At 55.9% G+C, this 25,000-nt stretch overlaps 1 protein-coding gene and 1 long non-coding RNA gene across 16 annotated transcripts in view; both read right to left on the bottom strand.

Moving 5' to 3' along the window:
• LOC115642642 (zinc finger protein 436-like) overlaps positions 1–25,000 on the bottom strand; it is a 936,374-nt gene that overhangs the window by 96,224 nt on the left and 815,150 nt on the right. The window lies entirely within an intron of this gene.
• Positions 14,214–23,535, bottom strand: LOC115642673. Its single transcript, XR_003998230.1, has 4 exons — positions 23,524–23,535; positions 21,534–21,544; positions 17,000–17,010; positions 14,214–14,388 (listed from the first exon to the last, which is right to left on the bottom strand). It is a non-coding gene; the product is annotated as an uncharacterized LOC115642673 (long non-coding RNA).

The following is a 25,000-nucleotide window of genomic DNA, read 5'->3' as shown; positions in this document are numbered from 1 at the left end:
CCTCCGTGCCGGCCCGCGCAGACCCGTACTATCCAGGGTCGGCCCCACCGTGGCCCTCGAGGCAGCCGTCCGTATCCTCCCAGACGGACAGCGGCTATGCGCTGGGCACCGACCGGCAGGCGGCGCTGTTTACTGATCCGCCGCTGCAGGACCAAGGCCCACAACAGTGGGGATTCTGGACACCCTGGGCGTACCATCAGGCCCAGGGCCCCCAGCAGCTCCCTGCTAGGCCGGCGACTGCGGAGCGTAGGGCCCCTGAAGCCTCCTTGTCTCGCCCCCCTCCCTCCCCGGAAGGGGACGAAGGGTCCAAACAGCAGGACTCCGCTGTGGCTCCGGAGACAGAGGCGAGGGCTGAGGAAGACCCTCAGTTGGACACTATTGTGCCTGGGGTCTCATCCTCCTCCTCCGCGGATGAGGCGGTGGCGGGTACCTCCTCCAACAGTCCCCCCCCGCTGGATCTTAGGGCGCACCAGGACCTCCTCAGGCGATTGGCTCAAAACCTGAATCTGCAGGCAGAGGAGGTCTCGGAGATAGAGGACCCAATTGTTACCATCCTCTCTTCTGATGCTCCCACCAGGGTCGCCCTGCCCTTCATACGGACCATCCAGGCCAATGCCAATACTATCTGGCAGTCCCCGGCCTCCATCCCTCCGACAGCGAAAGGAGTCGAGAGAAGTACATGGCCCCTTCTAGGGGCTATGAATATCTACATGTTCACCCCACTCCCGGTTCACTGGTAGTGCAATCGGTGAACGATAGGGAGCGTCACGGCCAGGAGGCTCCGGCCCCCAAGTCCAGAGAGGCCAGGCGGATGGACCTCCTTGGCCGTAAGGTGTATTCGGCTGGGGCGCTGCAGCTCAGGGTCTCCAACCAGCAGGCCCTGCTGAGCAGATATGCCTTTGATTCCGGGGTGGCAGTGGACAAATTTAAGGAGCTGCTGCCACAGGATGCTCGCCAAGAGTTCACGGCCATCTTGGACGAAGGCAAGAAGGTCGCACGCACGGCCTTGCAAGCCTCCTTGGACGCTGCGGACTCGGCTGCCCGTACCCTTGCGTCAGGAGTTACGATGCGTCGCATCTCCTGGCTGCAGGTTTCCGGCCTTCCGCCGGAACTCCAGCATACTATACAAGACCTTCCTTTCGAAGGCCAGGGCCTGTTTTCTGACAAAACAGACCCCAGACTCAAGAGTCTGAAAGACAACCGAGTCGTTATGCGGTCCCTCGGGATGCACACTCCCGTGACGCAGCGTAGACCCTTCCGGCCACAACAACAACAACAACAACAACGCAGGCCGTTTTCCCAGTTCCGCCAGCGGCAGGACCTTTACAGGCGCCGCGGCAGGAACGGGAGGCGCAGGCAGTCGGGGAACCAAGGGGGACAGAACCAAGGCTCCTCAAAACCCCCGCCTGGTCCTAAGCCTTCATTTTGAAGGGGCGCTCGAGGGCGCAGTAACAGTTTCCCCTATGGATCCTTCCCCCCCGTTTTCCAACCGCCTTTCGTTTTTCCTCCCGGCGTGGTCCCAAATAACATCGGACCGCTGGGTCTTAAGCGTGGTGCAGACGGGGTACCGCCTGCAGTTTGTTTCGTTTCCTCCTTCCCGCCCTCCTTCCTCGTCCCTCTTCAGGGACCCCTCTCACGAGCAATTCCTTCGGCAGGAGGTGCAGACGCTCCTCAGCAAAGGAGCTATAGAGGCGGTTCCCGAAAACGAGAAAGGCAAGGGGTTTTATTCCCGCTACTTTCTGATCCCCAAGGCCAAGGGGGGCCTCAGGCCTATCCTCGACCTGCGAGAGCTCAACAAATACCTCGTGAAGTTGAAGTTCCGCATGGTATCCCTGGGGACCATTATTCCATCCCTGGATCCGGGAGACTGGTACGCCGCCCTCGACATGCAGGACGCGTATTTCCACATTGCCATTTGGCCACGCCACAGACGCTTCCTCCGCTTCGTTGTGGGGGCTCGTCATTATCAATTTGCGGTCCTCCCGTTTGGCCTGTCCACGGCCCCGAGGGTGTTTACAAAATGCATGGCAGTTGTCGTGGCGCATCTTCGGCGCAACCGTGTCCACGTGTTCCCTTATCTGGACGATTGGTTGATTCGGGGCACGTCGGAACAGCAGGTGAACAGCCATGTCCGCGTGATCACCGGCATGTTTGCGAGTCTGGGCCTCTTGATAAACACAGACAAGTCCACCCTGAGGCCCACTCAGAAGGTGGAATTTATCGGGGCCGTCCTGGACGCCACTGTGGGCAGGGCCTCGCTGCCTCGGCAGCGGTTCCAGACCATGGCGGCGATCGTTCAACGCTTGCGGTCAGCCCCGTTGACGTCAGTGAGGACATGTCTAACCCTGTTAGGCCACATGGCGGCGTGCACTTTTGTGACCGACTACGCTCGGCTCCGCATGAGGCCTCTCCAGCTGTGGCTTATCAGTCATTACAGGCCAAGGCAACCGTTAGACATGTTAATCACAATCCCCCAGAAGGTCTTAGATTCCCTCGGCTGGTGGTTGGACCAGTCCGTATTGTGTGCGGGTCTTCCCTTTCACCCGTCTCAGCCCTCGGTATCCCTGACAACGTATGCCTCAGATCTAGGCTGGGGGGCCCACCTAGGGACCCTGCGGACGCAGGGCCTATGGTCCCAGGAGGAGGTGGGGCTACACATCAACATGAGGGAGTTGAGAGCGGTCCGCCTTGCTTGCCAAACGTTTTGTCATCAGCTTCAGGGTCGTTGTGTAGCCGTGTTCACGGACAACACGACGACCATGTATTATATCAACAAGCAGGGCGGCACCAGGTCCTCCTCCCTGTGCCTCGAGGCGATACGACTCTGGGACTTTTGCGTAGCCCACTCCATTCACCTCAGGGCTTCCTTCCTTCCCGGAGTACGGAACACGCTGGCGGATCGATTGAGCAGATCCTTCCTGTCACACGAGTGGTCCCTTCGCCCGGACGTCGCTCTCTCCATTTTCCGGAGGTGGGGTTATCCCCGGGTGGACCTCTTTGCGTCCAAGGGGAACAGGAAGTGCCAAGCGTTCTGCTCCTTTCAGGGCAGGGAGCCGGGGTCGATAGCGGATGCCTTCCTCATCCAGTGGTCGACCCACCTGTACTATGCGTTTCCTCCGTTCCCTCTGGTCCACAAGGTCCTCCTGAAGGTGCGCAGAGACAGGGCTCGTGTGATCATGGTGGCCCCGGCATGGCCCAGACAGCACTGGTACACCATGCTGCTAGACTTGGCCGTAGCCGACCCAGTTCCCCTGCCCCTTCATCCGGACCTGATTACCCAGGACCACGGGTCTCTCTGTCACCCAGACCTGCAGTCGCTGCACCTAGCGGCGTGGCTCCTGCGTGGCTAACTGGTTCCGAGCTGCGCTGCTCCACGCCTGTGAGAGAGGTGCTCTTGAGCAGCAGGAAACCGTCCACAAGAGCCACATATTCGGCAAAATGGAAACGCTTCTCCTGTTGGTGCGTAGAGAGAAATCTCCGCCCTATGGAAGTTTCGGTATCCGAAATCTTAGACTATGTTTGGTCCCTCAAAGAACGTGGTCTGGCCTTATCGTCGTTGCGAGTCCATCTGGCAGCTATCTCCACCTTTCACCCGGGTGCGGACGGTCGCTCCGTTTTTTCTCACCCGACGGTGTCGAGATTTCTTAAAGGGCTGGAACGGTTATTCCCTAACGTCCGTCCCCCTGCTCCAACCTGGGATCTTAACCTGGTGTTGTCCCGGCTCATGGGGCCCCCCTTTGAGCCGTTAGCTACTTGCTCCCTGCTTTACCTCTCTTGGAAGGCTGCCTTTCTAGTAGCTATCACCTCAGCTAGACGGGTGTCGGAACTCCGAGCCCTTGTGGTAGACCCCCCATATACGGTCTTCCACAAAGACAAGGTACAGCTTAGACCACACCCTGCCTTTCTACCCAAGGTGGTCTCAGCCTTCCACGTCAACCAAGAGATTTTCCTCCCGGTTTTTTTCCCAAAACCTCACTCCTCAGGCAGGGAGCAGCAGCTCCACTCGCTGGATGTCCGTAGAGCTCTCGCGTTCTACATAGAGAGGACCAAACCCTTCCGCAAATCCCCCCAGCTTTTCGTGGCGGTAGCGGACCGTATGAAAGGGCTTCCTATCTCCTCCCAGAGGTTATCCTCGTGGGTTACGTCCTGTATCAGGACCTGTTATGACTTGGCCCATGTCCCTACGGGCCGTGTGACTGCGCATTCTACCAGGGCGCAGGCGTCGTCGCTGGCTTTCCTTGCCCGTGTGCCCATCCAGGAAATCTGTCGGGCAGCGACCTGGTCATCGGTCCACACCTTTGCTTCCCACTACGCCCTGGTACAGCAGTCGAGAGAGGATGCGGCCTTCGGAACTGCAGTGCTCCATGCCGCGACTTCTCACTCCGACCCCACCGCCTAGGTATGGCTTGGGAGTCACCTAACTGGAATGGATGTGAGCAATCACTCGAAGAAGAAAAGACGGTTACTCACCTTTGTAACTGTTGTTCTTCGAGATGTGTTGCTCACATCCATTCCACACCCGCCCTCCTTCCCCACTGTCGGAGTAGCCGGCAAGAAGGAACTGAGGAGCGGGCGGGCCGGCAGGGATATATATTGGGCGCCATGGCGGCGCCACTCCAGGGGGCGACCTGCCGGCCCACTGGAGTTGCTAGGGTAAAAAGTTTCCGACGAACGTGCACGCGCGGCGCGCACACCTAACTGGAATGGATGTGAGCAACACATCTCGAAGAACAACAGTTACAAAGGTGAGTAACCGTCTTTTTATTGGACAACAGGAGCAAAGGATACAGCAGAGCTTGGAGGCACAAGCAGGACCCCTCAATCGAGTCCTTCTGGGGGTTCAGGAAACTTAATTCTTCTTCGAGTGATTGCTCATATCCATTCCAGTTAGGTGTGCATGCGCCGCGTGCACGTTTGTCAGAGAAACTTTTACCCTAGCAACCCTGGCGGGTCGGCTGGGCACCCCCTGGAGTGGCACCGCTATGGCGCCCAATATATACCCCAGCCGACCCAGCCACCCTTCAGTTCCTTCTTACCGCCTGTGTTGGTCGTTGGAACTGTGGAGCACGGCTTCGCTGACCTCCACACTCCCTAGCAGCTCATAGTCTCCTTATCATTGTTATACCGTAGTTGTAGTTAATTGTTGTATATATATATATATATATATAGTTAGTTAGTTAGTTAGTTAGTGTTAATAGTGTAGTTGTTAGTGATTGTTTGAGGGGATCGGGGATCACCCCCTTCCCCGCACCCAGAGCCAGAGCTCATGCCCGGCTCATCGGGTTTCAAGCAGTGCTCGGCTTGTCACAAGCCTATGCCGGTTGGAGACCCCCATGACTCCTGCTTAAAGTGCCTCGGGGAGTCACACTTATCGGCTAAGTGCTCGATTTGCAAGACTTTCAAGCCGAGAACCAAGAAGGAGCGGGACATTAGATTAAAACAGCTCCTTATGGAAGCGGCCCTGACACCTCCACCCTCGGCACCAAGCACAAGCCAGCCGGTAAGCAAGGGCACCACCACGGCACCGAGCACTGCCACCAAGGACTCACAGCACCGGCCCCCGCCGGCACCGAAACCGGCTCTGAGCAGCTCCCTCTCCCCGAGGTCAAAGACGGCAAAGGCGCAAGTCATCCCGCCAACATCCGCCTCACAGCCAGAGCCTGCACCGATACCTGCCGCGGCACCGACTAAGCCAGCACCATCGACTCCGACCCCATGAGGGCCGTCGAGTCCGGCACCTGGCGGCTCCCCGGTGCCCACCGTGGTAGAGCTTGCTTCACCATCTACCCCGGAGACGTTTGCCGCAGCGAGAGATCTGATTGCGATCACCAATGCGCCACCGCCCTTACCCGCAGCACCGCCGGTGTGGGTACTGCATTCAATGGGCAAGCCGACCCTTAGCAGACTTGCACCGCTCCAGATCGCGGTCCCGCGGACGCTCCACATCGAGACGTCATTCACACTCTCGACGGTGATCTCGGTCTCGGCACCGGTCAGACTCCTGGCACCGGCATTCACCTCGGCACCATTCAGGCTCCCGGCACCAACCTTCACCTCAGTACCGCTCATGCTCCCTTCACTGGTCAGGCTCCTGGCACCGGTCGACATCTCGAGCGTCAACCCGATACTTGCGGTACCGCTCCAGCTCACGGCACCGCGCTGGGCACCACACCTCCAGGAGCAGGTCGAGACAGAGAGACTCGAGATCTCGGTCAACCTCCCAGCACCGAGCAGGTCGCAGGTCCTGGTCTCGCTCTCGGCACCGTCACCAATACCGGCACCGGTCATTACAACCCAGAGGTGTAAGGTCTGTTGGAACTTCGGCTCCAACTTTCACTTCTCCACCATGGCTGTCCAGAGGCACGTCGGCATCCTCCCAGGCGGGTAGCTACTACGACCGGGACCAGGATCCCGAAGTACCGCTGAGAGTGTTCCAGGACCCCCGCCCGCAGGACGTGGGATCCCAACAGTGGGGTTTTTGGATACCCTGGGCATACCATCAGGCCCAGGGTGGCCCCCTGCCCCAGACCCGTTCTGCCACCTCAGAACATCGGGTACCAGAGGCCACTGTTTCCCGCCCCCCCCCGCAGTTGAGTCGGAAGAACAACTGCCACCAGACTCCCCGGGTCAGCTGGAGCAGGAACCGATCCAGGAGCAGGAGACCACCCAGGATGCCCTCATCCTCGGAGTATCCTCCTCCTCCTCCTTGCCAGATGAGGCCGTGGCCGGGTCTTCAGTTTCAGGGCCCCCACCGATAGACCTCAGGGCCCACCAGGACCTCCTCCGCAGAGTGGCCCTTAACATCAACCTACCTGTGGAGGAGGTCCCAGAGGTTGAGGACCCAGTAGTGAGCATCCTCTCTGTGGACGCTCCTACCCGGGTAGCCCTGCCATTCATCAAAACTATCCAGTCCACCGCCGATAACCTTTGGCAGTCTCCAGCCTCCATTCCACCGACGGCTAAGGGAGTTGAAAGAAAGTACATGGTACCCTCTCGGGGGTATGAGTACCTGTACGTCCACCCTCCTCCCTCTTCCCTAGTTGTCCAGTCTGTCAAAGACAGGGAATGACATGGCCAGCAGGCACCGGCCCCCAAATCCAAGGAGGCTAGGCGGATGGATCTCCTGGGTCGCAAGGTGTACTCAGCTGGGGCCTTGCAACTCCGTGTGGCCAACCAACAGGCCCTATTGGGTCGATATAGCTACAATACATGGGCGGAGGTGGGTAAGTTCTCCGAGCTACTACCCCAGGACTCATGCCTGGAATTCAATGCGTTCCTGAAGGAGGGTAAGAAGGTGGCCAGGACCTCTCTACAGGCCTCCCTCAACGCGGCCAACTCAGCAGCCAGAACCTTGGCCTCGGGAATCACCATGAGGCGCATTCCCTGGCTTCAGGCCTCCACCCTACCCCCGGAACTGCAATACACCGTCCAGGACTTACCCTTTGACGGCAAGGGTTTATTCTCAGATAAAACGGATTCCAGACTGCAAAACCTGAAAGACAATCGAGTCATCATACGCTCGCTGGGGATGCATACCCCTGCCACCCAGCATAGACCCTTCAGGCCCCAAGCACGCCGCCCATACTTCCCACCCCGCCAGAGGCAGGACTTCAGTAGACGGCGTGGCCGGGTGGGCCGCAGACGCCAGTCCAGCTCCCAGGGAGGCCAAAACCAAGGGCCCTCCAAGGCACCACCAGGCCCCAAGTCCGGCTTTTGAAGGTGCGCCCGGGGACGGCGTACCAGCCTCAAGACAGGATCCTTCCCCTACCTTCTCCAATCGCCTCTCCCACTTCCTCCCAGCGTGGTCCCAGTTAACATCAGACCGTTGGGTGCTGTACACGGTGAAGCAAGGATACCACCTACAATTTGCTTCCTCACCCCCTTCCTGCACCCCTTCCCAGTCCCTCTTCAGGGACCCCTCTCACGAGCAAACCCTCCGACAGGAGGTCCAATCTCTCTTCGCAGCAGGAGCTATAGAAGAGGTACCTCTAAATGAGAGAGGAAAGGGGTTTTACTCCCGATATTTTCTGATTCCCAAGTCCAAGGGAGGCCTCAGACCTATCCTAGACCTGCGGGGCCTCAACAAATGGATGCTCAAGTTGAAGTTCCGCATGGTCTCCCTGGGAACCATTATCCCATCCCTGGATCCTGGAGACTGGTATGCCGCCCTCGACATGAAGGATGCGTACTTCCATATTGCCATCTTTCCACCGCACAGGAAGTACCTTCGCTTCACGGTCAGACATCAGCACTTCCAATTCGCAGTCCTACCCTTTGGCCTCTCCACGGCCTCGAGGGTGTTTACCAAGTGCATGGCCATCGTGGCCGCCCACCTCCGTCGGCGGCAAATCCACGTGTTTCCGTACCTCAACGACTGGCTCCTCAAGGGGTCCTCCCAGTCGCAGGTGTGGCAGCATGTCGAGGTGGTTATGGACCTCTTCTCCCAGTTAGGCCTGCTCCTCAACACCGAGAAATCCACCCTGGTCCCCACGCAGAGGCTGGACTTCATAGGCACAACCCTGGAAGTCTACTCAAGCCAGGGCCTACTTACCTCAGCCCCGCTTCCAGACTATCGTCTCCATCATACGGAGCTTGCAGGCCTCCACAATCACCTCAGCTCGCACCTGTCTTGCACTACTGGGGCATATGGCCGCATGTACTTATGTGACAAAGTATGCCAGGCTCCGAATGAGACCCTTCCAAACGTGGCTTCATTCGGTATTCCGCCCAGGCAAGGACCACCTAGACGTATTGGTGACAGTCCCCTCCGGCCCCCTCTGCTCCCTCGACTGGTGGCTGACCCCATCCCTAGTACGCGCGGGGATGCCGTTCCACCCACAGCCACCGTCGATGACTCTAGCAACCGATGCATCATCCCTGGGTTGGGGGGCCCACCTAGGGCACCTGCGTACCCAGGGCCTCTGGTCGTCCTAAGAGTTGTCACTCCACATAAATGTCCGGGAGTTGAGGGCAGTCCGCCTCGCCTGCCAGGCATTCCAACAACACCTGCACGGCCGTTGTGTTTCGGTATTCACGGACAACACAACGGCCATGTACTACATCAACAAACGGGGGAACCCGTTCGTCTCCCCTATGTCAGGAAGCCATTCGACTCTGGGACTTCTGCATAGCCCAGTCGATAGATCTTGTGGCATCCTTCCTCCCAGGGGTCAGGAACACACTGGCGGACAGACTCAGCCGATCCTTCCTATGCCACGAATGGTCGATCAGACCGGATGTCTTCCATTCCCTCTTCCAGAAGTGGGAATTTCCCCGCATAGACCTGTTCGTGACCAGGTCCAACAGGAAGTGCCAGGAGTTTTGCTCCTTTCAAGGTCTCTCTCCCAGGTCGATCACGGACGCATTCCTCCTGCCATGGAGCCACCACCTATTGTATGCCTTCCCTCCGTTTCCTCTGGTGCACAAAGTCCTGTTGAAACTCCTCAGGGACAAAGCGCGTCTAATCCTGATCGCACCTGCGTGGCCCAGACAGCATTGGTTCACCGCTTTACTGGATCTGTCTGTGGACCCTCCAATCCCCCTCCCTCTCCACCCAGACCTGATCACACAGGATCACGGCAGGCTCCGTCACCCGGACCTACGAGCCCTCCACCTCACGGCGTGGCTCCTGCATGGCTGAATGCGGCGGAGTTGAGCTGCTCCGCACCGGTTCAGCATATCCTCCTTAGCAGCAGGAAGCCTTCCACCAGCTCAACATACACGGCCAAGTGGAAGCGCTTCTCTTGCTGGTGTGCTACTCGGGGTGTAACCCCTTTGGAGGCTCCGATTCCCACGGTCCTAGACTACCTCTGGTACCTTAAGCAGCAGGGCCTAGCGACATCCTCCCTGAAGGTACACTTAGCGGCCATATCTACCTTCCGACCAGGAGAAGGTGGCCGCTCCGTATTCTCCCATCCCTTGGTTGCTCGATTCGTTAAAGGCCTGGAGCGTCTCTACCCCCCCGTACGCCACCCTGCTCCTACCTGGGACCTTAGCTTGGTCCTAAACAGGCTCACGCTTCCACCGTTTGAGCCACTGGCGACTTGCTCGCTCCTGTACCTGTCATGGAAGATGGCCTTCCTGGTGGCCATTACATCGGCCAGGCGGGTCTCCGAGCTGAGAGCTCTCACAGTGGACCCGCCCTATACCGTTTTCCATAAGGACAAGGTATATCTGCGACCCCACCCGGCGTTCCTCCCTAAGGTTGTGTCTGCCTTCCATACCAACCAGGACATCTTCCTCCAGGTCTTCTTCCCGAAGCCCCACTCTTCTCGGAGGGAGCAGCAGCTACACTCCTTAGATGTACGCAGAACACTCGCTTTCTACATTGAGCGAACAAAGCCATTCCGAAAGTCTCCCCAACTGTTTGTGGTGGTCGCAGAATGGATGAAAGGTCTGCCAATGTCCTCTCAGAGGATTTCCTCCTGGGTGACTGCATGCATTCGCGCATGCTACGATCTAGCTCATGTCCCCTCTGGCCACCTCACAGCGCATTCCATGAGAGCTCAGGCATCGTCGGCAGCCTTCCTGGCACACATACCTATCCAGGAGATATGCCGTGCAGCGACCTGGTCATCGGGCCACACATTCACCTCACACTATGCACTAGTCCAACAATCAAGAGATGATGCGGCCTTTGGCGTAGCAGTTCTAAATACCGCCACATCTCGCTCCGACCCCACGCCTAGGTAAGGCTTGGGAATCACCTAACTGGAATGGATATGAGCAATCACTTGAAGAAGAAAAGACAGTTACTCACCTTTGTAACTGTTGTTCTTCGAGATGTGTTGCTCATATCCATTCCAAACCCACCCTCCTTCCCCACTGTCAGAGTAGCCAGCAAGAAGGAACTGAAGGGTGGCCGGGTCGGCTGGGGTATATATTGGACGCCATAGCGGCGCCACTCCAGGGGGCTCCCAGCCGACCCGCCAGGGTTTCTAGGGTAAAAGTTTCTCCGACGAACGTGCACGCGGCGTGCGCACACCTAACTGGAATGGATATGAGCAACACATCTCAAAGAACAACAGTTACAAAGGTGAGTAACTGTCTTTTTCCCAGTTTGGGATTCCCTGAATTCGAACCACCCAGACCAAAACCAAAACTGAACTAACTCCCTCCAGCCGGCCCCTTCCTGTGTCCAGCTTCCTGGGCAAAGGTGCTGACCCCCTCCCGCCTGCCTAGCTCAGGTTACAGGCTGAGCACATGTCCGGTCCTAAAGGCACCCCCTCCTCTCCCATCCCCCACACAGACAGTCCCTACTCCATCACAGTAATGCCCAGAGCATTTCCCGCATGGAGCCACAGTGACACCTTGTGGCCACACCGGGTAATGCACAGAACATTTGCTGAATGGTGCAACATTGACATCTTGTGGCCACACAGAGTATTGCACAGAGCATTTCCTGCATGGAGCAACAGTGACACCATGTGGCCACGCAGGGTAATGCGGAGAGCATTTCCCACATGGAGCAACAATGACACCGTGTGGCCATGCAGGGTAATGCACAGAGCAGCACACCTATGCAGAGGCTGTAGAGATCCCTGGGGGATTTAGGGGTCGTGGGGGGCACAGATAGCTACGTCTAGGCTGCAGCCATTCCGATGGGGATTACGGGCTTCATAGGGGACACAAATATCTATGTCCTGGCTGGAGAGGTCCCTGGATGGCTTAGAGGGTTGTGGTGAGCACAGACACATATGTCCAGGCTGTAGTGGGCCCTATGTAGTGGGGTTTAGGGAGTTGGTGAGGGGCACAGAAACCTACATATGGTCTGGAGGGGTCCCTGGGGGACTTAAGGGGTTGTGATTGTGCAGATACCTACGTCCCAGTTGGAGCTGGCCCTGGGGAGCTTAGGGTGTTTGTGCCTCATACACACACCTACAAACAGGCTGGTGGGGCCCCTATTTGTCTTAGGGGGCTTGTGGGGGCAGAGATACCTATGTCCAGGCTGGAGAAGTCCTGGGGAGGCTTAGGGGGTTCCTGGAGGTCACAAATATCCACAACCAGGCTGGAGGGGTTCTGGGGGTATTAGGGAGATGTGGGGGGGCACAGATACCTATTTCGAGGCTGTAGGGGTCCCGGGGTTACTTTTGGGCATTTTGGGGTACAGATACCTACGTCCATGCTGTAGGGGTCGCTGGGAGGATCAGTGGTTTCGTGAGGGTGCACAGATACCTATGTCCAGGGTATAAGGATCCAGGGGGGGCTTAGGGGTTTGTGGGGGGCACAGATACCTTCATCCAGGCAAGAGGGGTCCTGGGGCCCTTAGGGGGTTTGTGTTGGGCACAGATACCTGCGTCTAGGCTGGATGGGTTCCGGGGGGCTTAAGGGGATTGTGGGGAGCTCAGATAACTATGTCGAGGCTGGAGGAGTCCCATCATGGCCTAGGGGGTTTGTGGGGGGCACAGATACCTGCGTCTAGGCTGGACGGGTTTCAGGGGTCTTAAGAGGGTTGTGGGGGCACAGATACCTATGTCCATGCTGGAGGGGTCCTGTCATGGCTTAGGGGATTTGTGGGGTCAGAGATACCTACATCTAGGCTGGAGGGGTCCTGGGGGGGATTAGGTGTGTTGGGAGGGAACAGATACCTACCTCCCGATTGTAGGGGGCCCTGGGTAGCTTAGGCGGTTTGTGGGGGTCACAGATACAAACATCCATGCTGTAGGGGTCCCGAGGGTCTTTGTGGGGCTCTGGGGGTCACAGATACCTACCTACAGGCTGGAGGGGTCCTGGGGGTCTTAGAGGGTTTGTGGGGCATACAGATGCCTACATATGGGTTCCCTGGGGGGCTTAGAGGTTTGTGGGGAGCACAGATACCTTTATCCAGGCTAGATAGGTCCCAGTGGGATTAGGGGATTGTGGGGGGCACAGATACCTATGTAAGCAGAAGCAGGATGAACTCTACCCTGACATCTGGTGGTGAATTATGGCGAGTGTGGAAAAGAATTTCAGGGGCTGATCGTGTTTGCATAGGCACACCCACCCCGCCTGACATGGCCACGGCAGCCTGGGATGGTTGCTTTGGCAGCTGTGGTATCCCGTTTATTTGTTGTTGGGGCATGAGATGTGGAGTGTTGTCACCCTGATTGTGTGGATGAGGAACTGTGAAACTGCTTTGAGACAGGGATTCTCACCATCAATTGAGTGGCACTCGCTAGACAAGGGAGTGGGCTCCTTGGGTGAGCTAGAGTCACCAATTGCACCTTTTTTCTTTTAACAGTTGAATAGCAGTGTTGATTTTTGATTCTCTTAAGAGTTGAAGTTCTAGGTTCTTGAGCTGAAATCACTGAAAAGATGTGTTAGCTTGTGGGGGACTCTGAAACTGTATTGCAGAACACAGTAGTTGGCAGACAGGAGCAGTTTGTGGGAGTGGCCCACGGAGTGAGGTGAGTCTAGCAGTTTTGGGGGACAGCTGGAGCAGAACACAGGTCGGCTGGCAGAGCAGCTGGTGGACCGAGCTGAGCAGTTTGTGGGGAAGGCAAAAGCAGAATCCCATGGAGAGGCAGAGCAGTCAGCAGTGGACCACATAAGGTGCCCCTTTCTACTCAGGCTGGCAGGGGGAAAAACCCTGCAGATAGACTCTTGAACTCTGGGGCTACGGGACTGTGGGTGATTTTGGGGTTGCTGGACTCTTGAAACATTGGAGATATTGGACTTTGGAGCCTTGGGGTGATTTGGGGATTGCTGGACTCATGAGCCCAGGGAAAAGGACACGGCCTAGTTGAGGTGTTTTCCCAATTTAATGCTATGTTGTTTATCTCACGTTATTAAACATTTTCTGCTACACCCAGACTCTATGCTTGCGAGAGAGGAAGTATTGTCTCTTTGAGGCACCTAGAGATGCGTATGTAAAATTTTCCCATGTCACTGGGTGGGGTCTCTAGCTGGTTTGCATTACGTTGTAGGGAAGGGACCCCTACGTATTGAACCCCGTCCTTGCTGCTATGAATTCAGCCTGGCAGAAGAGTTCCACCTACGTCCAGGCTGGAGAGGTCCCTGGCGGGCTTAAGGGGTTCGTGGGGAGCACAGATATTTAGGTCCAGGCTGTAGGGGTCCCTCGGGGGCTTAGGGGTTTGGTGAGGGGCACAGATACCTACGTCCAGGCTGCAGGGGTCCCAGAGGGGCTTAGGGGGTGTCACAGAGTATGGTGAGATCCGGCCCTGCACCCCTCTTCCTGGGACACACAGTGACACAGCCAGCCAGTAAAACAGAAGGTTTTTTTGGCCAACAGGAATGAAGGATACAGCAGAGCTTTTGGGCACAACCAGGACCCCTCAATCAAGTCCTTCTTAGGGTTCAGGAAACTTAGTTTCCAGTTTGGGAGTCCCTGAATTCCAACAACCCAGCTCCAAACCAAAACTGAACTAACTCCCTCCAGCCGGCCCCTTCCTTTGGCCACGCATGGTAATGCACAGAGCATCACACCTACGTAGAGGCTGTAGAGATCCCTGGGGGGCTTAGGGGTCATGGGAGGTACAGATAGCTACGTCCAGGATGGAGGCATTCCGGGGGGCTTAAGGGGGTTCGTAGGGTCACAGATACCTACATCCAGGATGGTCAGGACCCTGGGGAAGTTAGGGGGGTTGTGGGGGGCATAGGTACTGGCGTCCAGGCTGTAGAGGTCCTGGTGGGGATTAGGGGCTTCCTGGAGGACACCAATACCTACATCCGGGCTGGAGAGGTCCCTGGACGGCTTAGGGGGTTATGGTGAGCACAGAGGTCCCTGGGTGTTTAGGGACTTGGTGAGGGGCACAGATACCTATGTATGTCCTGGAGGGGTCCCTGGGGGGGCTTACTGGTATTGTAGGGGACACAGATACCTACGTCCAGGCTATAGGGATTCTGGGAGGGATTAGGGCGTTGGGGGGGCACAGATACCTACATCCAGGTGGAGGGGTCCCAGAGGGCTTAGGGGGGTTGTGGGGGGCACAGATATGTACGTCCAGGCTGGATAGGTTCCGGGGAGGATTAGGGGGTTTGGCAGACGGCAGAGATACCTATCTCCAGGCTCTAGGAGTCCCTTGGGGGCTAAGAGTTTTTTTGGGAGGCATAGATATCTATGTCCAGGTTGGAGTGGTTCCTGGGGGGTTTAGGGAGTTCCTGGGGGGCAAAGATACCTAGGTCCATGCTGTAGGGGTCCCTGGGTGGATTAGGGGTTTTCTGGGGTGCACAGATACATACATCTAGGCTGTAGGAGTCCCTGGGAGGCTTAGGAGGTTTGAGAGGGGCAGAGATACCTACGTCCAGGCAATAGGGCTTCCAGGGGGAATTAGTATGTTGGGGGGGGCACAGATACCTAGGTCCAGGCTGGAGGGTTCCCGAAGGGGGTGCAGGCTTAGGCAGTTTGTGAGGGTCACATATACCTGCATCCAGGCTGGAGGGGTCCCTGGGGGGCTTAGCGGGTTTGTGGGGGGCACAGATACCTAAGTCCAGGCTGGAGGGGTCCAGGGGGGGCTTATAGGCTTCGGGGGGGCACAGATACTTATCTCTAGGCTGTAGGGGTCCCTGGTGGGCTTAGGGGGGTTTTGGGGGCCCCAGATACCTAAGTCCATGCTGTAGGCGTCCCTACAGTTGCTTATGGGTTCGTGGGGTGCACAGATACTTATGTCCAGGCTGGAGGAGTCCTGGGGGGGTTGGAGTTTTGTGGGGGGCACAGATACGAACCTCCAGGCTGTAGGAGTCCCAGGGGGGCTGTGGGGGTACAGATACCTGCATCTAAGCTGGAAGGGTCCTGGGGGTATAGGGGGTTTGTGGGGGGCACAGATACCTAGGTCCAGGCTGTCGGTGTCCCAGGGAGATTAGGAGGTTCACTGGGGCTCAGATACATCCAGGCTGGATGTGTCCAGAGGAGCTTAGGGGGTTCATGGGGTGCTCAGACACCTGTGTCCAGGCTGTAGGGATCCCTGGGGGCTTAGGGGGGTCGTGGGGGTCACAGGTAGGTACATCCAGGCTAAAGGGGTCGCTGGGGCATTTAGGGGGGTTGTGGGAGCACAGATACCTATGTCCAGGCTAAAGGGGTAATGGGGGTGCTTAAGGGATCGGGGTGGACACAGATACCTACGTCCAGGGTCTAGGGGTCCCGAGGGGATTGGGGGTTGAGAGGGGAACAGATACCTACGTCCTAGCTGGAGGAGTCCTGGGTGGTTTAGGAGGTTCGTTGGAGTCACAGATACCTACGTCCAGGCTGTAGGAGTTCCTGGGGCGTTAGGGAGTTTCTGGGGGGGTCACAGATACCTGTGTTCACACTGGAGGGGTCCCAGAGGGCTTAGGAGATTTATGGGGGGCACAGATACCAACGTCCTGGCTGTAGATGTTCCTGGGGTGCATAGAGGGGCTGTGGTCGCACATAACCCGACATCCAGGCTGTCTGGGTCCCGGGGGGATTAGGGGGTTTGTGGGGAGCTCAGATATCTATCTCTAGATTGGAGATGTCCCAGGAAGGATTAGGGAGTTTCTGGGGTGCACAAATACCTATCTCCAGGCTATAGGGGTCCCTGGGGGCCTTACGGGTTTGTACGGGGCAGAGATAACTATCTCCCATCTTTAGGGGTCTCTGGGGAGGCTTATATGGTTTGTGGGGGGCCCAAATACCTATGTCCAGGCTCGAGAGGTCCCTGTGGGGCTTATAAGGTTCGTGAGTGGCACAGATACCTATGTCCAGGCTAGAGGGGTGGCTGGGGGGCTTAAGGGGGTTGTGGGAGCACAGATACCTAACTTCAGGCTATAGGGATCCCAGGGGTGCTTAGGGGTAGGGGCGGGCACAGATACCTACATCCAGGCTGTAGGGGTCCCCAGGGGATTGGGTGTTGTGGGGGGCAGAGATACCTACATCCAAACTAGAGGGCTCCCTGGGGGTTTAGTGCATTGGTGGGGGTCACAGATACCTACGTCCAGGCTGTAGGGGTCCCGGGGGGCCTTAGGGGATCGTGGGGGGCACAGAAGCCTAATTGCAGGCTATAGGGGTCCCAGGGGTGCTTAGGAGGTGGGGGAGTGCAGATACCTATGTCCAGCCTGTAGGAGTCCCTTGGGGGGCTTAGGGGGTTGTAGGGGTAAAGATACCTACATCCCGGCTGAAGGAGTCCTCAGGTGGTTCGTGTGGCTCAGAGATACCTACGTCCAGGCTGTAGGGGTTTTGGGGGAGCTTAGGGGGTTTCTGGAGGTCACAGATACCTCCATGCAGACTAGACAGGTCCTGGGGGGATTAGGAAGTTTATGGGGTGCACAGATGACAACTTCCAGGCTGTACAGGTCCCTGGGGGGCTTAGAGGGTTGTGGGGGGCACAGATACCTATGTCAAGGCTGGAGGGGTCCCTGGAGGGCTTAGCAGTTCATGGGGGCACAGATACCTACGTCCAGCTGAGCTTTTCCCTGGGGGCAGCCAGCGTGCACCTGCGATCAGCTGTTTGCTGGGCAGGCTCTGCTCAATTGCTCCCCCCTCCCTGCTCCTGCAGGGGCTGAGTGAGTCCCCCCACCCCCAACAGCCTCAGGGGTGGGCAGGGGTGCGGAGCCAGCAGCAGCACAGCCCGTCCTGCTCCCTGGGCCTGCCCCGCACCTCTCGGGCTTATGGCTCTGCCATGGCCTCCGCGTGAATCACTGCTCCCCACCCGCCATGCTGGGCTCCGGCCACAGCAGCATTGGGTGCCCCGGGGAGCCCTGGCTAGGCCAGGGCTTGGGGCAGTGGTAGGTTGGGGGGAGGGGAAGCGCCAGATACTGGCAGGAGGGAGGGAGGAGAGAAGCCGAGTTGGAGTAGGGGAGGAGAAGCCCTGGACTGGGCTGGAGCCATGCTGGGGCCGGGGGGGAAGGAGAAGCCCTGGGCCCCTGCAGGAGCTGCAGTGCGGGGGAGAAGCGCCAAGCTGGGGCAGGGGAGGAGAAGCCACGCAGGGTTGGGAGCAGGGCTGGCTTTAGGCCGATTTGCCCGATTCCCCCGAATCGGGCCCTGCACCTGAAGGGGCCCCGCGCTCGCTGTCTCCCAGAAGCAAAGTTCTGCATCTCCCGGAAGCTGCAGCTGTTGCTGCTAGGCAACAAGAGACACGGGCCAGCACAGGGCTGAGCAGAAGCAGCCGCGTGGGTGTTGCAGGTCAGGAGGGGGAAGGGGCAGAAGGCACACGTGCTTTACAGCCTTCCTTCCCCTCCCCTCCCCCCCAGCAGTCACCTGGAGGAGACGCCGAGGGGGACAGGAATCTCTGCAGTGGACCTCACCTACCTGAACAGCTGCTGGGGCTCCCAGCGGTGAGTGTCTGACCCTGTGATTCCCTGCAGGTTTGTAAGATGGGTTGGTGTTGTGGTTTTCGGGGTGTTGCTGCTTGAGGGTGAGTTTGTGCCTGCCTGTGTCTGTTTCACAACTAAAGTCAGGATCACGTCATGGAACCCAGGAAAAAAGCCCCCAGCCGGTACTTAGCGCTGTGAATTCCAGGTGAGAGACAGAGAGAGGTTTGGAGGAGGAAATCAAATACATCAAGAGGGGACAATGTGAAAGGTCTGCAGCATGGCACGGCAGGCTGAGACTTTTATCTCCCCCCCAACTCCCTGCAGAAGGGGAAACTGAGGCACAGCATGATCTGATTCCCTCTCCAAATTATTTTGCAAAGGAAGGGGACTGGGGCTCCTATCCAAACCAGTTCCCTTCCCATCAGCTCTGCTTTCCCTGCTGCAAGACCGCTGTAGGGGCTGAATATTTCCATTAAACTATGGGTCCTTCATTTGCCCTGCAACAATAAAATAGACTGGCTTTTTGAGGGGGGGCGAATAGCCCCCCCCAAGCTATGTGGATATTAAGGTTTTTTTTGAGGAGGGGCATGATAATATTCTAGATCAATCGAATGCCCAGCTCAGCTTTCTAGCCATCCAGCAGCTCTAGGGCAGGGAAGGAAGGTGCTCTTGGTGCAGAGTGGTCGCAAAACAGGGGTGAATTTAGCTGGGGGTTGAGGAGTCCACTTGAAATCCCACCCGATGCAGCCACACAGAATCACTGGCAGCTCTGGGAGAGGCCAGGAGTGAAGCAGGTGGCCTGGGGGTGAGGGGACATTGCCCTCAGTCCTGGGCTCTGGGATGGACTAGGCTGGGTGGTGGGTTCAGTCTAGTCTTCCAGCCTGTTGCTCTCACTGGAGTTTGTAGTTTTCATCTGGCTCCACCAAAAAGATCGAACAAGCCCAGTAGAAAAGGAGAGTGAGAGAGGCGGGAAGGAGTTTGTAAGGAGTTTAAGTGACCCATCAGCGAAAGAGTAAAACCAGAGTTTGACTGGGTTTACCCCCAGCCACCTCTCCTGCAAACACTGGGGAAGGGGCAGCTCCATCCCCCACTGAGGCTATGGTGAGGGGCATCAGGGGAGGAAGGAAGCCACATGGCAGTCCCTTCCCCCCAGCAGCCTCCTCCAGCCCCCAAACTCTGTCCCAAATCCTGCATGGCACCCACCCCTCCGCACTCCTTCCCAGAGCCTGCACCCCTCCACCCTTCCTGCACCCCACCCCGTGCCCCAGCCTGCACCCAGCACCTAAATTCCGTCCCACTCAGCCCTGGGCAAAGCTCCTTGGTCTGGCTCCCAGCCCCTCTCCAAGGGTTGCAGCTGTCTGGAGGTGCCTGCCTTCCACACCTTCCTCATTCACACCTCATTCATTCAATAGGGCAATTGATTGCAAAGTGGAGGAAAGCTCTTATTCTACTTCTAGCAAAAAGACATTTTTCTTTTACCTTATATACTACCTTAGGGGCCCGCTATAACATTGCCAAGGTTCAATACAAAGTCATGTAAAAGTTATACAAAAATGCATAATGCAGAGATTTATCTACAACTGCATTGACTGCTGTGTGCAGTAATATAATGACCCCTGGGTCTCTGAATGAGGCTACATACTGGGGGGGGAGGGCGGTGCAGTGGGGAGTCGGGGGTAAGTGGGTCGGCAAGCCACAGGTGGACAAAGAGGTGAGCAGTGAGCCAGCAGGAGTTCTAGGGGCAGGCATGGGAGTTTCTGGCAGGGGAGGGAGAAAGTGAAAGGAGGCAAGTGGTGGGTGGGGGACTGACTAGGAGGGACGCAGCAAGTCAGCGGGGGACTAGGGGGTGAAGAAGGGTGTGATGGTGTGGCCGAGCGGAGAGGGGGTGGGTCCTATTTTACTGCTGTGATCTGGTCACCCTATGTGTGTCAGGTTTCAGAATAGCAGCCGTGTTAGTCTGTATCTGCAAAAAGAACAGGAGTAATTGTGGCACCTTAGAGACTAACAAATTTATTTCAACATAAGCTTTCACGGGCTACAGCCCACTTCTTCGGATGAATAGAATGGAATACTTCTTTTTGCCTATGTGTGCCATTTCTCTCCCCCCCCCCCCCCAAAACCTTCCTCTTTGGCCCACAGCTGTTTCGACAGGGTGGCGCTGAGGAAGGAGGGTTTGTTTCTGCGAGACGGGCGGTGTTGGGGGGAAAGAAGGGGCATAAAATAAACATTATTGAAGAAAATCAGTTGAACAACTATCGAAACATAAATTATTTTCCTAATATGAAAGTGAAAATCTATAATTAATATTCTTTTAGAATGTGGTGACTTCTATCAATATGGGCAAGAGATCAAGAGATATTGGTAGAAAGCACCCAAGTGGGAGTAAGAAAAGAGCCATATACAATATGAAGTAATGTATGTAATATATAATTTTGTTATTATGTATACAGTCATGGAAAGTAAATAATACATGGAAGAAATGAAAGGTGTTTTTTTTAGTCATCCCTGCCGGGGCCCCATTCAAACTATTCGAATTGGGCCCCGCGCTTGCTAAAGCCGGCCCCTGAATGTGGGTGCAGAGCTGGTTGAAACCCCAGACTCCAGGAGCCCTTCTCCAGGTTTGGCTGTCCAATGGAGAGGGTGTACCTAGTGGGTCCGGCAGGGATCAGTCCGGGGTCCGGTACTATTCAATATTTTCATGAATGATTTGGAAAATGGAGTGGAAAGCATGCTTCTAAAATTTGCAACTGACACCAAGCATTTTGGAGCACAGGACTGAAATTCAAAACGCCCTTAACAAATTGGAGACTTGGTCTTCTTGAGCCAAACTCCATGGTTGGGCCCCTCTCTCTAGACTGGGCTGAAGTGAAACCCCAGAGCCAAACTCTCCTCCTGGGCAGTGAGCTCCGACCTTGAATGGTCAGATGCTGCTTAGCACTGTCAGAGAAGCTTTTGCTGAGGGATTCTCCCAGCACTTTCCAATAGCAGGAAAGTATTAAATCCCCATTTGTATGCTGGGGACAGAGCCCTCGAGTGAGGAGCAACTTGCCCAAAGTCCCACAGAAAAAGGAAAACAACCAGTAGTGGAACCAATAGGAAACCCAGCAATGGAACTCAGGAATCCTGGGGGTGTGGTAGGGTGACCAGATGTCATGATTTTATAGGGACAGTCTCAATTTTGGGGTCTTTTTCTTATCTAGGATCCTATTACCCCCCATGCCCTGTCCTGATTTTTCACACTTGCTGTATAGTCACCCTAGGGTGTGCACATGTGTGGGTCCCAGCTGCTCCCTGCCCCACTCATTGAAGCAGATGTGCAGGGTTACTGCCCTGGGAACTTCAGGGCACCAGTGGACATGGGGCTGGCTGGAGGCAGGGCAGGGTCTGACTGGAGGTGGGGTCTGGCTGCAGGCAGGGTAAGGGCTGCGGGGCTGGCTAGAGAGAAGGGTGTTTGGGGCAGGCTGGCTGGCTTCAGGGCAGGCCACAGGGGGTGCAGCAGGGGTTGGCAGGGCTGGAGACAGAGGAGTGTGGGACTGGCTGGCTTCAGGCAGGGGGGTGCATCAGGGGTTGGCTGGAGACAGGGCAGGGGGTGCAGGGCTGGTGTGGGTTGGGGTGTGTGTGGGGGCTGGCTGGCTTTGGGCAGGACCACGGGGGTGTGGCTGGAGACAAGGCAGGGGGTGTGGCAGGGGTTGGATGTGGGCAGGGCATGGTGTGCAGAGCTGGCTGCAGACAGGGCAGGGGGAGCAGGGCTGGCTGCAGATGGGCTGGCCGCAGGCAGGGCATGGGGTGCAGGGCTGGCCGCAGGCAGGGCATGGGGTGCGGGGCTGGCTGCAGGCAGGGCAGGGGGTACAGAGCTGGCTGTAGGCAGGGCAGGGGGTATGGGGCTGGCTGCAGGCAGGGCAGGGGGAGCAGGGCTGGCTGGAGGCAGGGGCTGGCTGCAGGCAGGGCATGAGGTGCGGGGCTGGCTGCAGGGAGGGCAGGGGGTGGAGGGCTCACTGAAAATGTACTGAGAGGTATTTTAAGGTGAAGATAACACCATGGTTACCAGGTGACTGGCACATCCTGCATTAAAGAAAGGAAGGGACCTGGAGTTAATAGTCTGAAATATTTGTTACCAACCCTGTCACTGTCTGACCTTGTCATAAACAGATAGCTAAGGGTTAATGTCTCTTTCACCTGGAAAGAAGTAATCTGAAACAAACTGACCAGAGGACCAATCAGGAAACAAGACTTTTTCAAATCTGGGTGGAGGGAAGTTTGTGTCTGAGTCCTTTGTTCTTTGGTCTTGTGCCTATCTCTCTCTCGGCTATGAGAGGATTTCTGTTTCCTGCCTTTCTAATCTCCTGTTTCCCAGTTGTAAGTACAAAAGATCAGATAGGGATTTATGTTTTTTTGTATTTACATGTGTGTAGTTGCTGGAGTGTTTTGAATTGTATTCTTTTTGAATAAGGCTGTTTATTCATATTTCTTTTAAGCAATTGACCCTGTATTTGTCACCTTAATACAGAGAGACCATTTTTATATATTTTTCTTTCTTTTTACATAAAGCTTTCTTTTTAAGACCTGTTGGAGTTTTTCTTTAGTGGGGAACTCCAGGGAATTGAGTCTGTGCTCACCAGGGAATTGGTGGGAGGAAGAAGTCAGGGGGAAATCTGTGTGTGTTAGATTCACTAGCCTGACTTTGCATACCCTCTGGGTGAAGAGGGAAGTACTTCTGTTTCCAGGACTGGAAATAGAGAGGGTGGAATCCCTCTTTTTAGATTCACGGAGCTTGCTTCTGTGTATCTCTCCAGGAACCCAGGGAGAAAACACCTGGAGGGGGGAAGGGAAATGGTTTATTTCCCTTTGTTGTGAGACTCAAGGGATTTGGGTCTTGGGGTCCCCAGGGAAGGTTTTTGGGAGGACCAGAGTGCCCCAAAACACTCTAATTTTTTGGGTGGTGGCAGCTTTACCAGGTCCAAGCTGGTAACTAAGCTTGGAGGTTTTTCATGCTAACCCCCATATTTTGGACGCTAAGGTCCAAATCTGGGACTTGGTTATGACACCTCCCTTCAGCTCGGAGCAGGTTTGTATGTTGCTGTGTGGAACGCACAGACTCCTGCAGAGCAGGGGCAGCTGTTTCCATGGCAGAGAGCCTGGCACTTAGGACACTTTCTACACTTGCTCTTTTGAAGCAATTCAATAAAATAACGGTGGAGCTACAATGTCTGGTCCAAAATTTTAGCCCCCCCTTGGTGCAAAAACGCTATTTTAGGATCTAAACAGGAGGCTTCCAGCGCTAGGACACCTGACCAGAGAGCTCAGTGGGGGCATAACAGCTGCTGACTCTGAGGGTCCTGGGCTAAATCCACTTGCAGGTGGAAGCGTGTAGATTTATTTGCTCGATAACGAGGAAGGATAAGATTTAATCACAAGTTTTTTTAGTAAATGTCATGGACAGATCACGGGCAAAAAACACAAAATCATTGCCCATGACCCATCCATGACCTATACCATAAATATCCCTCATTGAATCTTGGGGAGGGAAGCCCAACGGGCCCGTGGCACCATGTACGGGAGGGCAGAAGCCCCAGGGGAGTCCCCGGGGCCAGCCCTGCTCTGGCCACCTTGGGACAGGTGCCAGGAGCCACCGAGCTGTGGCTGCTCCCACCACCCTTGGAACCACTGCTCAAGCTGTCCCCAGGCCAGCTGCTTGGGCAGCCACGGAGTCAGCCACACTGGCCACTGCAGAAGTCACAGAATCTATGACTTTTACAACCTCCGTGACAGACATGGATCCCAAATAAAGAGACAAACCCCTCCCTGCTGTGACTGCAGTTCCTGGAAGGAAAGAGAAGAATAGAAAGTGAAGAGAGAAGGAAAGAGAGAGACTCCCTGTCTCCTCTCTCCCTGCTGCCTCCCCCTTGTAGTCTATAATCCCATCCCACTGGGTTCGCTGTGCTGGTGCTATGGGGGTGACACTAGAGTTCTGGGGATTTAGGGGAGCCAAGGGGGCTCTTCACTTCTCAGCATTTCACACAAATTTGTCTTAAGTTTCTCCTATGGGGGCCTCTCAGTCAGAGCTGTACTTCACCTCCTTTGGGGGGGGAGGGAGGTGTAAATTGTGGAATAGGCAGAGGTCTCCCATAAAGGGTCATATTGTTCTGATGACTCATTTTGGCCGGGGACACACGTCCTCTGACACAGGATCATGTGTGGAACATGGAAACTCTGGCTTTTCCTAACTGCTGTAACGTGTGAGTTCTGGGCAAGGGCAGGGGGAGAGGGAGCACGAGGAGAAAGGCAGAGACATTGGAGAAGGGTAATGGGGGAGAAGAGACAGAGAACACAGAGACAGTAAATGATTGAAGCAGAACAAGTGTCCCAACTCCATCTTGCTCATCACAGGTGTTCACAGAGCTGGGTAGTTATAGGTTTTCCAGTGTCAAGTCTGAACTTTGATTCTAGCAATGTGAGTTCAAATATCAAGGGGATCTCCACAGACCTGATCTCTCTCCCCTGGCTCCCATTTTAGTATTAATTTTTATTTTGACATATTTGGCTTAACTGTGATCTTCTCTTTCCCCACCTGTATTGCAATTTGGGTGGATTTTGTTTTGCCTTTTTTTTTTGGTTCCCTTTGTTCATATCATTATAATTGTAACAGCAAAGGAATCTGTCGGAGCAAAAACTGACTCAAAACTTTATTTCCCCATCATGCAGGAACATCAGATAAATATCCGCACACAGCTGGGATCACAACATGGAAGGCCAGGGGATGGGAGATGCAGGTTTCCAAGTGCTTTGTCTTCTC

Source organism: Gopherus evgoodei, unplaced genomic scaffold, assembly GCF_007399415.2.
Source record: "Gopherus evgoodei ecotype Sinaloan lineage unplaced genomic scaffold, rGopEvg1_v1.p scaffold_43_arrow_ctg1, whole genome shotgun sequence".
NCBI lineage: Eukaryota > Metazoa > Chordata > Testudines > Testudinidae > Gopherus > Gopherus evgoodei.
This window is presented reverse-complemented; position numbering and strand designations above follow the sequence as displayed.